This window comes from Delphinapterus leucas, chromosome 10 (genome assembly GCF_059928025.1).
Source record: "Delphinapterus leucas isolate spDelLeu-1000000601 "Yukka" chromosome 10, BTC_Dleu_Yukka2, whole genome shotgun sequence".
Taxonomy (NCBI): Eukaryota; Metazoa; Chordata; class Mammalia; order Artiodactyla; family Monodontidae; genus Delphinapterus; species Delphinapterus leucas.
Window position 1 is genome coordinate 25,865,608 of NC_143138.1, and position 14,575 is coordinate 25,880,182.

A 14,575-nucleotide genomic window follows, 5' to 3' on the forward strand; every position below is an offset into this window, starting at 1 on the left:
ACTGAGCCTCCGATAAAATTAATGATGATTGGGTGACTTGAAATGACTGACCAAATATATAGTTCATAAGATCAATGATTGTCAGTGTAACTCTAGGTATGGGAAGAAACGACAAGAGGGAACCATTTCCTGGACCATAACGGAATGTAAGACAGGTGATCCAGAGGCTTTTGGCCACTGGTAACAGGGCCTAGTCCAGTAATAGCACATTGAGTGGCTTATCAACCAAATCCTCGCCTGACCCGGGAATGAGCATTCCTAGAGCTGTGAGACAAAGTGGTCACGAAATGCCTCCTAAACCTTGGTCAAAATTAAGACTAAAAGGGAAGGGAGTGTAAGACGAAGAATGTTGCCCACCGTCCATTTCTACAAGGAACAAGTCATTGGCCACTGCAGTCGCTGACCTATGCAGAACACCCTGAAAGGAATTCAGGGCGAAGATCAGGACCAAGCATTTTGTGCTGTGGGAAAACTGACAGAACCGGCCCTCAGGTAGTTAGATATTTTCAGGAGAAAATTTTATGAATCCAGTGTTTTGCATCTTCCCATACTTAGAGGAGCACTAAAACCATTAACTAAGGTACCTGTTCCTCGCAAATAGCAGTCACCTCTACCAAGATGCGTGCTTGGTTGCACGTACCCCCTTCTCCAAAATCACATCTCTACTGGCCTCCCCCTTTACCTCTTTGGAACAGTCCTCAGAGCTCTCTGAGAGACTGTCTCTGGCTTATAATCCTCAGGTTGGCTCAAATAAAGATTTCTATTTCTTTCTTATATTGATTATGAATTAGTTTTTTTGTAGACAGTGCTGTTGAAACAGGATTTTTAGGAACTATAATTTTTTAAGGAAGTATGATAAAACGTCCTTGCACACTTTCACCAGGCTTCAGTGAAGACATAAATAATTTTTCAAGGTCTAGCGTGTCAGAGTTATGCTTCTTTTTATTGTGGGTGCCACTTCTCCTTCTCCAAGCAGAAGCTCTCTGGCCTGCATGTGTCTCTTCTGGTCACACAGGTTTGCCTGTTTGTCCAGCTACGGAGCAGCCTGGTGTCCGCGCCCAATGCACCTGTTTCAGGTCTGGGTTGGGTAGATTAGGGGCAGGTGAGTCATGCCAGGCTAACTGACTCCCTATCACAGTTTCACTAACCAAGCCTCTCCCAAGTTTCTATTTATTTTATGGGACGTCTGGACCATTCTTTAGGTGGGGAAACTTCCCCAGGACAAACCATGAAGTCTCTGTGGACAAAATAACTCAAAGGATGTCACCATTTTTCTCCTGAGCATTTTTTTATGACTTGATTTTTTTTTTTTTTTTTACTACTAAAAGACAATTATAACAACTTAAAAAAATGTAGTAGTGGACACTGTAGTGTGCTGCCCAAATCCAGCTCCTCCTTTCACGCCTCTTCCTCCAGCTGCTTGGAGGCGGAGGATGGATGGCTGGCAGATCCCATCGAAGCCCCCCCTCCTCCCCGATCACCCTCTGCTGAAGTGAGCAGCTTCGTCCACATCTGTGTCTTCTTCCCAGGGACAGCCCATATCCAAAGCCTGGTCAACGTCCCCAGTCTGAGGACAGCTCTGTAGGACCCTCACAGAATCTGCTGAGCCCTCTGCAGTGACAGACTCACAGGCTTCCTTCTCTGCTCAATCCTGCTTCTTCACACCCCTACAGATGTTGCTCCCAGAGCACCCCCCAGATAAATCTCCTGCGTGCTGATCTCCACTACAGAGTCTGCCTCTCAGGAAACCTAGCTTGTGGTGGCAGGATTGCATGCAAGAAAGCAGATGCTAAAGCTGGGTCACCCACCAGATGGCTGGAAATAAGGATCCCGTGGTGGGTGGGTGGCAGAGCGTGGGTAAAGCCAGGCACGCAGCAGCAGTGAGATTGGTGACACTTTCTGGGAGGACATGCCTTTGGAAGGGCATGCTTCGGCTGGGGCAATGGAACCAGTATTTGAGAAGCGTGAGCAAGTTAGTAATTATAAGGATAATGGTACCGGATAGCTGTTGCTGGGGGCAAAAGATATTCTGGAGAAAGACAAGGAAAGGCCGAGGGTAGTGAATGAGCAATTAAAGGCCAAGATAAAAGCCAGAGGGCCTCCTTGGCAGAGTGCGGTGGGACTGGCATCTCATATAGCTGGAGGGCAGATGAAGCAGAAGCTCAGGCTCAGGATTTAAGCATAAAAGTAGCAGGCTCCAGAAAAGATTGAATTCCCCTTGGCAAGGCTGCTACACCTAAATCCAAGCTCTCATTGGGCAAGAGTGAGGCCCTGATTCAAGGGATGTGGATGTTTGGGTGGATGCAATGAAAGTCTTCAATTTGCATATTCCCTGAAGCCTCTTGGCCTCCAGAAACAGCCCACTTCTCCCTGTCAGAGGCTTGTGCTCGTACTCACCTGAGAATGGTCTGGAGGTCTCTACACTGGAAGACAACATGTGCCCCCATCAGGATCTGCCACATTTCCCTTCCTGACACGAGACCCATCATAACCCATCATAGCCAATAACATAACCCTCTATTCAAAACAAATGCCATCAGGGATATACTGGGTCTGCTGAGGAGAAAAGGGACTGTTCCTTGAAGGAGCGGCAGGACATGGTCGATATGTACCAGCAGAGATAAGAGAGCAAGTGTGGGGTAAAGGGGAGGCAGAATATAAAGTTGGCTATGAGAGTGTTAATTGATATGGGAGCATTCTTTTAGGCGATGGGATTCTTTTTTTTTTTTTTCTTGGCTACTCCGCACAGCTTGCAGGATCTTAGTTCCCCAATCAGGGATTGAACCCGGGCCCTCGGCAGTGAAAGCATGGAAAGCTAACCACTGGACCGCCAGAAAACTCCCTAGGTGATAGTATTATTAGAACCTGGCAGGACCCCAGCACACACTGCTAAGATGGCTCCTTGACACTTGGAGAAAATGATGCCCACACTCAATGAGTAATAAATGCCAAACTTCTCTTGCAGACAGTGGAAAAAGGAACCAAATGTCTCATAGGAGGGGGTATGCTTGTGTGGATTTATTAGTTGAGGCTGGAAAATTTTTTTAATTAATTAATTAATTAGTTGAGGCTGTGTTGGGTCTTCGTTGCTGCGTGCGGGCTTTCTCTATTTGCGGTGAGTGGGGGTTACTCTTCCTTGTGGTGCATGGGCTTCTCGTTGCGGTGGCTTCTCTTGTTGCGGAGAACGGGCTCTAGGCGCGCGGGCATCAGTAGTTGTGGCTCGTGGGCTCTAGAGCGCAGGCTCAGGAGTTGCGGCGCAGGGGCTTAGTTGCTTGCTCCGTGGCATGTGGGATCTTCCCGGACCAGGACTCGAACCCGTGACCCCTGCATTGGCAGGTGGATTCTTAACCACTGTGCCACCAGGGAAGCCCGAGGCTGGAAATTGAACCAGATGACTATTTACCATGTGAGGGCTAAGAGGACCCTCCATTTACCAAAGCATCAAGGCAGGATCTGGTAAGAGGGATATCAGATTCACTGAGAAACGTACTGGTGGCTCTCCTTTACAGTCCAGAGCTCATGGTAAGCTATGGCATTATAGAACTGGGCTCTTTGATGGGAATAATAATAGCATGAGATATTAGAGATCACAGGAGTGCTTTAACCATTGGAAGCAAAGTGTGTTCAGTTGTTGCAGTGAGAGGCAAGGCTGGAGAGGCAGCAAGAAGGGCCTGACCCACAGAAAGCTGTGGAGATGGTTAACAGAACAGAGCATGCTTATGGGCAAGACAGATGGGCAGCCAACAAAAGTATTGTTCAATATTCCCAATCACAATAATCAAGGATGAATGATCAAGAGGCTAAGGGCAGCTGCTCCAATACAAACTCATGATCCTTCACAGTTTCCATATCTGAGTCAGTTTTCACACCCAGAACTCTTAACTAAACTACAAAAGAGCCTAAGCATTAAGTAGACAGAATGACTCAGCCAGTTGACATCAGCCAGCCTCTTGTGAACCTCATCTGTTGGCACAACAAAGTAGCCACAGTTTTAGGCTCAATAGCACCAGCTCCACTCAGCAAACCTGCTCTAGCTGCAGCTGCTACCAAAGTTCTAACCTGCCAGGGTAAAGACCAGCTCTATGTCCCTGATATAGTACCACCTCTTGGAGAAGACCCACCAGCCATTTAGTGGCAAATCAACTTCACTAAACTCCTACTCTGGAAGGGGCAATAATTCGTCTTGACTGGAATCAACAAATATTCCTTGCGGGGAGGGATGGACTTGGCGTCTGGGGTTAGCAGATATAAGCTATTATATATAGAATGGATAATAAACAAGTAAACAAAAACAATGGGTAAACAACAAGGTCCTACTGTACAGCACAGGGAACCATATTCAATATCCTGTGATAAACCATAATGGAAAAGAATATTAAAAAAGAATGTATACATATGTATAACTGAATCACTTTGCTGTACAGCAGAAATTAACACAACATTGTAGACAACTATACTTCAATTAAAACAATTTTTTTAAAAACCTAAATATTACAGCTCTGAGTTTGCCTTTCCTATTTATAGGGCCTGTTGCCCTGAAACAAACAGACTGCCAGATATTTCTCCAGCAGATGTGTTGATTCAGATCAGCAGAGAACTGCAGTTTGGGGTCCACATGGCAAGCCACATGCAAGTCCCAGCACAGCAAGGGAAGGAGACCCCTTTTATAGAGGGGAAAAAGGAAGTAAGGAGGGCTGTAGTAAACAAAGAGTCTGAGGCTTTTCATTGGCTGAGTCCTTGCCAGGAAAGAAGAGGAGTCTTGTCTTCTTCCTGTTGGGCTCTGCTATCATAGCAGGGTGTGAGAGCTCCCCCTTCTGGTCTCCCAACTCTACTTCACTGAGGTTTCTGTTTATTAAATTTTTACAGGCCTCAGCACTATTATCCAAGGGCTTACAGAATGTTTGATCTACTAAGAGGAGATCCCGCAAAAGATCACATTTGAATAAGGGACACACTTTGTAGCAAACAAGGTGTGGTAGTGGATGCATGACCATGGGATCCATGGCCCTATCCCGAACTGCACCACACAGAGCAATGGAATGGCTTGTTGAGATGCAACTGAGAGGCCAGCTGGGAGGTGGTACCTTAGAGTACATTCCCTAGATCAACCACCATTCTATGGTGCAGTGTCCCTAATAGTTAGAATACACGGGTCTGAGAACCAAGGGGTAGAGAGGAGTGACCCTGCCTCCCCAAACTACCAGAGACCCACGGGGAGTACTTTTTCTCCTGTTCCTGAAACTCTGGGCTCTGAGAGTTTACAGATCTTGGGTCCCAGGAAGAGGATGTTCCACTAGGGTGCAGCGCACGAACCCCATTCAAGTTTTGTTTGATGCCCAGTCACTTCAGCTTCCTCATGTCAAGAAATCATCAGGCTGGGAAAGAAATCACCTGCTGAAACAGGACCCTGTTCTGGAAGGACCCTGTTGTTTATCCATTTTTTTTGTTTACTTGTTGATCCATTCTATATATAATAGCTTATATCTGCTCACCCCAGACTCCAAATCCATCCCTCCCCCAAGGAATATTTGTTGATTCCAGTCAAGACGAATTATTGCCCCTTCCAGAGTAGGACTTGGACCCTAATCGTCCGGAGGTAGGCACGTTGCTATATAATGGAGGCATGGGAGACTACATTTGACCTTAGATGATCCACTTGATGCTCCCTTGCAGCAGCCTTAGCCTGAGAAGGGCAAGGTGATCAGGAGCTCAGGCCCTGAAGGCATAAGAGTTCTGGTCATCCCACTTAGGAAAGCCACCTAGACCAGCAAAAGTGCTAGCTGACGGGGAGGAGACTCCATCATGGATAGTAGAAGATGGAGATAACTGACTACTACGTGGGTCTCGAGACCAGCTGCAGCAGTGGAGACTCTAGTTTTTCCCATTAACCTTCCTCTTAGAAGTTTCCCCCAAGGAAAGATGCCCACTGGGCTGGAGAGAGCTGCCTCACCCAAAGCTACTGCTGCTTCCCAGGGCCAGGCCAGCTTCTGAGCTCCTCCTGGAATTCCACTGCAGTCCAACTTCCCCTCCACCCTCTCCTGCTGCCATCATTCCCCCTCAGGTGCTGATCCTGAGGGATCAAGACGTAAAAAACCTCTTGCATTAAAATTTCCATCTCTTCTTTCTCTCTCTCTCTCTCTCTCTCTCTCTACACACACACACACACACACACACACACATATATATTTGGTTGTTTGTGTACATATACTTTTGTGTTTATTTCTTATTTTCTAACCTAACACTATGTCATAAAGCACTCTTTTCACATATTATTACATAGTAGTTCTAATTACAACTTTAATGTTCATATAACATTCCTTCATTTGCTGTAGCACAATTTTTTAAAACCATCTTTCTATTGTTGGGCATTTAGGTTTATTTTTATTATAGAGTACATCTTACATAAAGTTAATATCTTCCTTAAGATGGCTATCTTCTTCAAATGACTTAACTCCTTATATAAATTCTGCGTACTCAAGTGATCCAGTGGAAGGGTGTGAACCACCTATCGAGGCCCCGTGGTATCTGGTACCAAAGTGCTTTCCCCCAAAATGATAGCAATTTATCTTGCTGTCTCAAGGAGGATTTTGGCATAATCTTCCCATCATTAGAAATGATCACTATAGAATTTGCTGCTAGTTTCATAAATGTAAAATAGTACCTCATTATTGTATTACTTTGTTCTTGGTATCTTTTTGGCAAATTGTGGCTGAGATTATGTTTGCTGTTGTTTGAATTTCCTCTTGTGTATTACTGTTCTTGGGAATACTGACATTTTTATAAATTGGAAGGCACACTGTCACCTCCATCACCAACTTAGTGAAAGGGTTTCTGATGAGTAAAATTCAAGTAGAAGCAAATTCCCAATCTATTGGAAAGAGTGCTGGACTTGGAGTCAGTGGATGTAGCCTCGAGTTCTGGCTGAGTCGGCTACTACTTGTGTTAATTTGAGAATGTTTTAGACCACCAATGAAATGGAGAGACCTCAAAGTAGGCCAGGCCCTATTTTGATTCCTTTTTTTTTCAAAGAAGGTTGGGAATGACAGAAAACAAAAATAGAAGCTGTTCAGAAGGAGTTCAGTCTCTCTTTTTGCTCTGCAAAATGCTGTATCAAGCAATACCCAGAAGTACCCTCATTATTTCTGCCCCCTACCCGGAGGCTGGAGTTTTCAACTTTCCATGTTGTCCAGGACCCTGGGGCTGACCAGCACAGCTCACTCAGTCTTGGGCAGATAGTGTTTGGTGATGGAGGGGTTGGTGGGCATCTGAAGCGGACACTTTGTTGGCAAAACAGAGAACTAAGCTAAGATGGGAAGGTGTTCTGACCTAAAAACATTATTTTATATTCCACGGTCTCAAAACATTTAAGAGAAATAGGGCTGGTTGACGTTAATGCCGGTTGACATTAACAGATTTTGCAAATGACAGTTATTTTAGCCTACTTAGGATTAGATCATTGGTTTTTAAAAAGTTTTCAACAAACATTTATTGAGGCACTAAGCTAAGTGCTAGAAATATAAAAAGGAATAAAACAGTCCTCTCCTCAAAGAGGGTCATTAAGTAAACAGTGGAGACCACCACTTGAAAGATTATAACTACAGAGAACTCCCTGGCGGTCCCGTGATTAGGACCAGGCGCTTTCACTGCCGTGGCCCCGGGTTCGATCCCTGATCAAGGAACTAAGATCCCACAGGCTGAGCAGTGTGGCCAAAAAAAAAAAAAAGATAACTACTACATGTAATTATAACTATAAGACAGTGTAGTAACCACAGCTGTCAAAGTATACTCAATGACTTTCTTGTTGTGAATTATATAGAGTTCTAGTGTTCTAAAATATCTTGTACTTTGGATTGTTAATCAAAATAAAGAAATCTGAGGCTGAAAAACTGGAAAAGAGGCCAAGACGTCATGATCCGAAAGTGATAAAACTGCATATCTGAAAACCCTGAGAATCAACTAAAAAACTATTATAAGCAATGAGAATATAATAAGGTGGTTGCATTTAAAATTAATATACAGAAATAATTAACCTTCTCATATACAAACAACCAGTCAGAAATACCCAGAAGAGACCCCACTTACAAAAAAAAATTTTTTTAAGATAAAATAGCTAGGTATAAATTTAACTATAGCTACATAAAACTTAAAGAAAACTTTAGAACACCACTGAGGAACACAAAAGGTAATTTGAACAAATGGAAAGTCAAAGCACATTCTTGGAGAGGACGATGACTCTACGTCATAAATATGTCTGTTCTCTCTAAATTAATCTCTGAATTTAATCCAGTCACCACCACCCCGATTTAATTAGCAAGCTGATCTACTAATGACATATGCCATTGGGAGACAAACTCAGAGTAGGTGGGGTGGGAGATGCATAGAGGCCCCTAAGATAGTGCTCAGTTTGTTAATTTCATTACAGTTGACCCTTGAACAATGTGGGCACCTACCCTACTGCAGTCAAAAATCTGCATGTAATTTATAGTTGGCTCTCTACATCCATGGATTCAACCAACCTCAGATTGTGTAGCACGGTAGCATTTACTATTGAAAAAAATCCATGTATACGTGGACCCACACATGGGTTCAAACCCATGTTGTTCAAGGGTCAACTGTATTCTGTGGCTGGTTCTGCGATGTGCTAGTAAGAACATAGAGGCTTGGCAGCGATCCACACTAATAATTATACACCAAGGGCATTGCCATGGGACTAAGGTAAGAGAGAGAGGCATGCAAGGGATTGGAGGGCATTGAGAGACTGCAGTCCTTTTTAGTAAAAATGCTAAGAAGGAAAGAAAAGCCAGAATCCCACAGGAAAGGAGCAACGCAAGGCAGGTGGCTCCATCACAGACTGGATTCTAAACCCAGGCTCGCTCGCTCTCTATTTATGTGTTTGTCCTTGAAGAAGTTGCACAACCTTTCAGATCTTCAGTTTCCTCATTTGTAAAACAGAGATGTAGCAGTGCCTTCTGCACAGAATTCTCACTGGGATGAAAGGTTATAAAGCATCTAAGTGTCTGGCCCAATCCCAGGCACATAGTGTCTGCTCAATAAGCGCTGGGATTTTGTATTACTATTACTTTTCTCTCTTGTTTTAAAAGTAGCGTGATGGTGCAATGGGGGACATTGGTGGGGCATTTCCTCTTTCACAAGCAGCAAATAACAGCATGAAACCACACTTCAGGGGTAGACATTCCTCGCAGATATCCTGAGAAAATGGAAGTTAGACCCCAAGGCCGTGACCGAAACCAAGACTTGGGTGTCTGAAGACCATCTATTTCGCACCCTGTCTCTCTAATCTGAAGCCAGCAGAAGTGAAGGCATCTTAGTGACTTATAACAACCATCTGCATAGGGGACAAAGGTGCTTTCTGCTCTGGTGGGAGGAAGAATTAGTGAGCTATTTTGTATTGCAAACCTCGCAGTCAGAATGTCAGAACTGGCTCCTTGCCTTGTGCCTGAATGGCCACCAATAACCCATTTTAATGGATTAAATCCATTATATTTAATCCCCCTTAAATTCTTAAAAGCTGCTTCAATGACGGTGAGGGTTTGGGGGGCAACTTTTGAGCCTTAAATATGCACAAATAAATTAGGTGGCTATTTAATATTGGGCTTGTTAGTCTGTATTTATAATACAACTGATAGAATAGATACATTATTTACAGTGTCCTGTGGATTCAATTTTGTAAGATTTATGAGATGGTGGATGTGTTTGTACTTGAGTTAAATTAGAAATAGTGGTCATCATCTATCATGTAAACTTAATTTAAATCTCAAGGCTGTGCTTTCCCATTTTTTATAGCCAAGTATGCCTTTATCCCTCAAGATTATGCCAAGGTCACCACATTATGTCCTGGTTCAGCCAGGATATTTCACTTCCACTAGGTGGTCCACATGGAAGACTACTGAATCTAAATGTCATCAGGGATGTCTGTTCTGCAGTGTGGTTTCTTAGCCTGGTTTTTGTACTCTGGAAAAGTCTATGAATTTCCCAATATTTAAAAAATAAATCCCTTTTGTGCTTAAAGTAGCCAGAGTTGGCTACTGTTGCTTACTACAGAGAATCCTGACTGATGCATACTTCTCATCCATCAGGTTTTTCATGTAGAATGTGAGTAGTGTTAATTAAACATTACTAACCCTAAGTTGGTATTCAAATGTTAAGTAGGTTGTCTAATTATCTTTCTTGCAAATAATTACCAAGAAAATTACTGCACATTTAAAAATGAAATTAGGCCACTTTGTTTCTTTCTTCTTCTATTTTCTTTCAAAGAAATCTTCAGGTATTAAAATAGGAAAAACTAATGTTTTTTTTTTTTTTTTTTTTTTTGGCCGTGCCACGCGGCTTATGAGATCTTAGTTCCCCAACCGGTGATTGAACCCGGGCCCTCCACAGTGAAAGTGCTGAGTCCTAACCACTGAACCAACCACTGGACCACCAGGGAATTCCCAAAATAATGTCTCTGAGTGAGCTGGAAAGTCACTGGTTTTTTAAAAACAACTGTAAAGTATTTTGGTAATAAAAATATTACAATACCTTGAACACCATGGATGCTGAAATTCTGATTAATGAAAGAAGTATTATTTTTAAAAAACTTTTAAGAAGCTTTGATTTTCTAGGGAAAAGATGATAAAAATATAAGCTATTCTTATGTAAAGATGTTACAATAGACATATAAAGGACTTAGACACATATCCATACCCAGCTGCAAGAGAGAGCATGAAAAGTAGTCTTTATTCCTAGTGGCCATGTAATCAGTGATCACTGAGAGTTTGCTATATGGACCAAGGGGAGGATGGACATGTGGGTCTCTGCCACAAGGGTTTCTTCCACATCAAAAAATACAAACAACATTGTCATTTTTAACAAATGCATGGACATTGATATTTCACATTCTCCTTTAATTCAATGTCATTTTAGTATCAGCTTTATGTTTTACATGGAGTAAGAATTTTTCTCACCTCATTAAAGCTTTGTTTCAAAGAGAAACTTAAGGAACTAGACAAGATGAGGAAATATATGGAGATGCTCAGTCACAGAAGCCAGTGGTCAATCCAGCGGCTGCCAGAGCCTCTCTATAATTAGTGATTAGTGTCCAGTGGGCAGGTGATGCTGTATCAGGCAGCATGAGGCACATGGCAGCAATATTTGGGCAAGAAACACAAAATACAGTCCTGACTCTCTCCCTCTATTTTCCATCTATGCAACAAGGATTGAGAAATTATCTCTTGATTTAGAGAGAAAAAATGTAAACTCATGCTCTAATTACCTCAGACACTTGATGATAAAAAAGATAAAATAAATCCATGGTTCAAATTGTGCTGAAGTTTCAAAGGAAATATGTGCTTGTTTTTTCACATTTTTTCCAGTTAAAGATTATTTAGTGTATTTATGTCAGAGTATCTGTGCTTTCTCATCTATGTCCGCTATGGTTCAAACCTTGAATGCTTAGAATTTAATAAGGTGTAGTGGTGGCTATAAAGGAATAAAAAGTAGGATCCCTGCTGTTGAGGAGCCCTTAGAATGTCAGCCATGGAAAAGGGGTCTGTTAGCTGATCTCCCCAAACCTTGTCTCTGTTCTTTGCCCAGTTCACCATCGACCTTGCACTGCATCTCCCACTGCTTTCATCATGTTTTCTCTTAGAATGGCTTTCAAGCCCCTCCACAGTATGGTCTAAACCTTCCTACCCAAGTTGGCCTTTCACCATTTCCAAGGGAGAAAGAGGCAGGCAGGCTAGTGTTTCAACTGTTCTGAGACCAGCAAACCTATCTTTACAGCCCAGGCTTCTCATGGTGCTGCCCCAACTCAGAATGCAGCCCCCTCCTCCATCTACCCAAATCCTGTCCATCTCTCCTCTTCCTTGAAACTCTCTCAACTCCTCCCTTATATATACATGTCTCTTTTCTGGTTTCCTCTTTTTTTTTTTTTTAAAGACTTTAATTTTTTAGAACAGTTTCAGGTTCACAGCAAAATTGAGAAGAAGGTACAGAGATTTCTCATATACCTCCTACCTCCACTCATGCATAGCCTCCTCCATTACCAACATCCCCCACCAGGGTGGTACCTTTGTTACAAGTGATGAACTTATGTTGACACATCATAATCACATCATTCACAGTTTACATTAGGGTTCACTCCTGGTGTTGTACATTCTATGGGCTTAGAAAAAAATGCAATGACATGCGTCCACCATTATAGTACCATAGAGACTATATAGAGTCTTGTTATTTCCTTTTAATTCTAGGCATTTTTGCATTACCATTTAACTGCTTTAGGAGTATATGCCTTTCCACTCTCATTTATTAAACAAATGCTTAAGGAACACTTATTGTCTGCCAGACACCATGACTGGAACTGGACATACAACAGTGAACAAAAGAGGGCCAGTCTCTACCCTCCTAGAGGTTAAAAGTCAATGAGGCAAGATAGACTATAAACAAGCAAACAAACAAACATAAAGTAATTTCAAATAATAAGTGCTGCAAAGGCAAAACAAAAAATCCCCCAAACTTTAGGGAGTTATGAAAGAGTAATGGTGGTGGTGGTGGACCTAAATTAGATGGTGTGGAGGGTGAAGGCAGGGTGTGGCCAGGGAAGTTCTCTGAGGAAGTGACATTTAAACAGGTAACTGAAGGGTGGATAGGAGTCAGGCAGCCAGAAGAAAGATGGCAGGAAGACTATTCTAAGGAACAGCATCTGCAAAGTCCTAAGGTAGGAAAGAAGGAGCTCAGGGAATTTGAGGAACTGAAAGACGCTGGGGAGGCAAAGGAAAGATGGGAAAGATAAAGCCCACTTCCTACCAACTAGACCTTCAACACCATAAGCCAGGGGACCCCTTTTTACCTTTTGTCTATCACCCTTCACTCCACCCTGAGTACTGAGCACAGTACTTATCACACAGTAGGTACACCAACACATTGAAGGACTGGACTACCTATTGATTTATAGTCTTACTGAGACATCGAGAGTGACACAGGAAATTATAAGAAAGTATGAAATAATGCATAATCAAGCAGAGTTGTTTTAAGACTCTGGTAGGTCCCAGGCACTCCTATTCTCAGAGGCCCTACTACCCTACATCACTCAAAACATGTTAAAATGAACCTACAATTTACATCAAACATTGTTTATATGTTGCCACCTAAGACTAGAGTTGAATTGAAGTTGCTTTTCATAATGTTAAATTTGTGGACATTTAAAGACACATATATTAATTTTGATTTTGCAAGTTTTTTTAAGTCAACTTTTTCCTGGTCTCAAACATTTCTTTAGACCCTAGAAAGAACTGCAGGTCTTGAGCACTTTGTGTAATAGGTTCCAGACCCTGTGATCAAGGGGTAGAACAAACAACAAATGCTACAGGGATTCAGGGAAAGGAGACATCAGTAGGAGCAGGAAGGCTCACATGCTGTAGGAGTGGGAGCAAAACAGGTTCATTACCTGTTTTGTTTTGTTTCACTTTGATACATTTATATCTTGTAATTTGGTGGCTGTTGTAACGGTATTTATCATATTATGTATTTATAGTATAATATTATTATCTATATTCAATACATTAGAGCTCTATGGCTTATTTAGGACTTGTTAGACGTTTGTACCCTTAAACACCATCAATCTTATCTCCCCAACCCCCATTCCCTGATTACCACCATTTTATTCTGTTTTTGTTTCTGTTTTTACAGGTTTGGATTTTTTAGATTCCACATATAAATGGTGTCATACTTGTTCTCTGTCTGACTTGTCACTTAGAACCATGCGCTCAGGGTCCCTATGCTGTCACAAACAGCAGGTAACCTGTGACTTGCCTGACTTACAGCTGTAGCTCCCAGGAGACAGAGGAAGTAAGAGGCACTGCTCATCTGGGCCCAACTTGGACCCCAAAGCAGATAAGTAGGTCAACTGGAAGCACTCAGAGTCAGGTAACCTGTGACTTGCCTGACTTACAGCTGTAGCTCCCAGGAGACAGAGGAAGTAAGAGGCACTGCTCATCTGGGCCCAACTTGGACCCCAAAGCAGATAAGTAGGTCAACTGGAAGCACTCAGAGTCTTGGTAAAAAGTAACCATGTCTTTTTAAAGTTTGGAGTACCCAAGAACAGACACAGATTTTTTTTTTTTTTTTTTTTTGGTGGTACGCGGGCCTCTCACTGCTGTGGCCCCTCCCGCCGCGGAGCACAGGCTCCGTACGCGCAGGCCCAGCGGCCATGGCCCACGGGCCCAGCCGCTCCGCGGCACGCGGGATCCCCCCGGACCGGGGCACGAACACGCGTCCCCTGCATCGGCAGGCGGACCCCCAACCACTGCGCCACCAGGGAAGCCCCAGACACAGATTTTATAAAGGCAAACGTCAAACCATTCAGGAAAAAAAACATAGGTCTGATTAGCTGGCCAGAGACACTAAACAGGAGGATGTGTCCAGAGGGTAAGAGAACAGTCACAACCCAACATGAAGATACAATGGACAATGGGAAGGACAGGAAGCTGCGAGCCGAGAGACTGACAGGCTGAAATGCAAGTTCTTAATTGAGGTCAGGTTTGAAAAAGGAGGGCATGAATGCAGCAAAAGTGTCTGA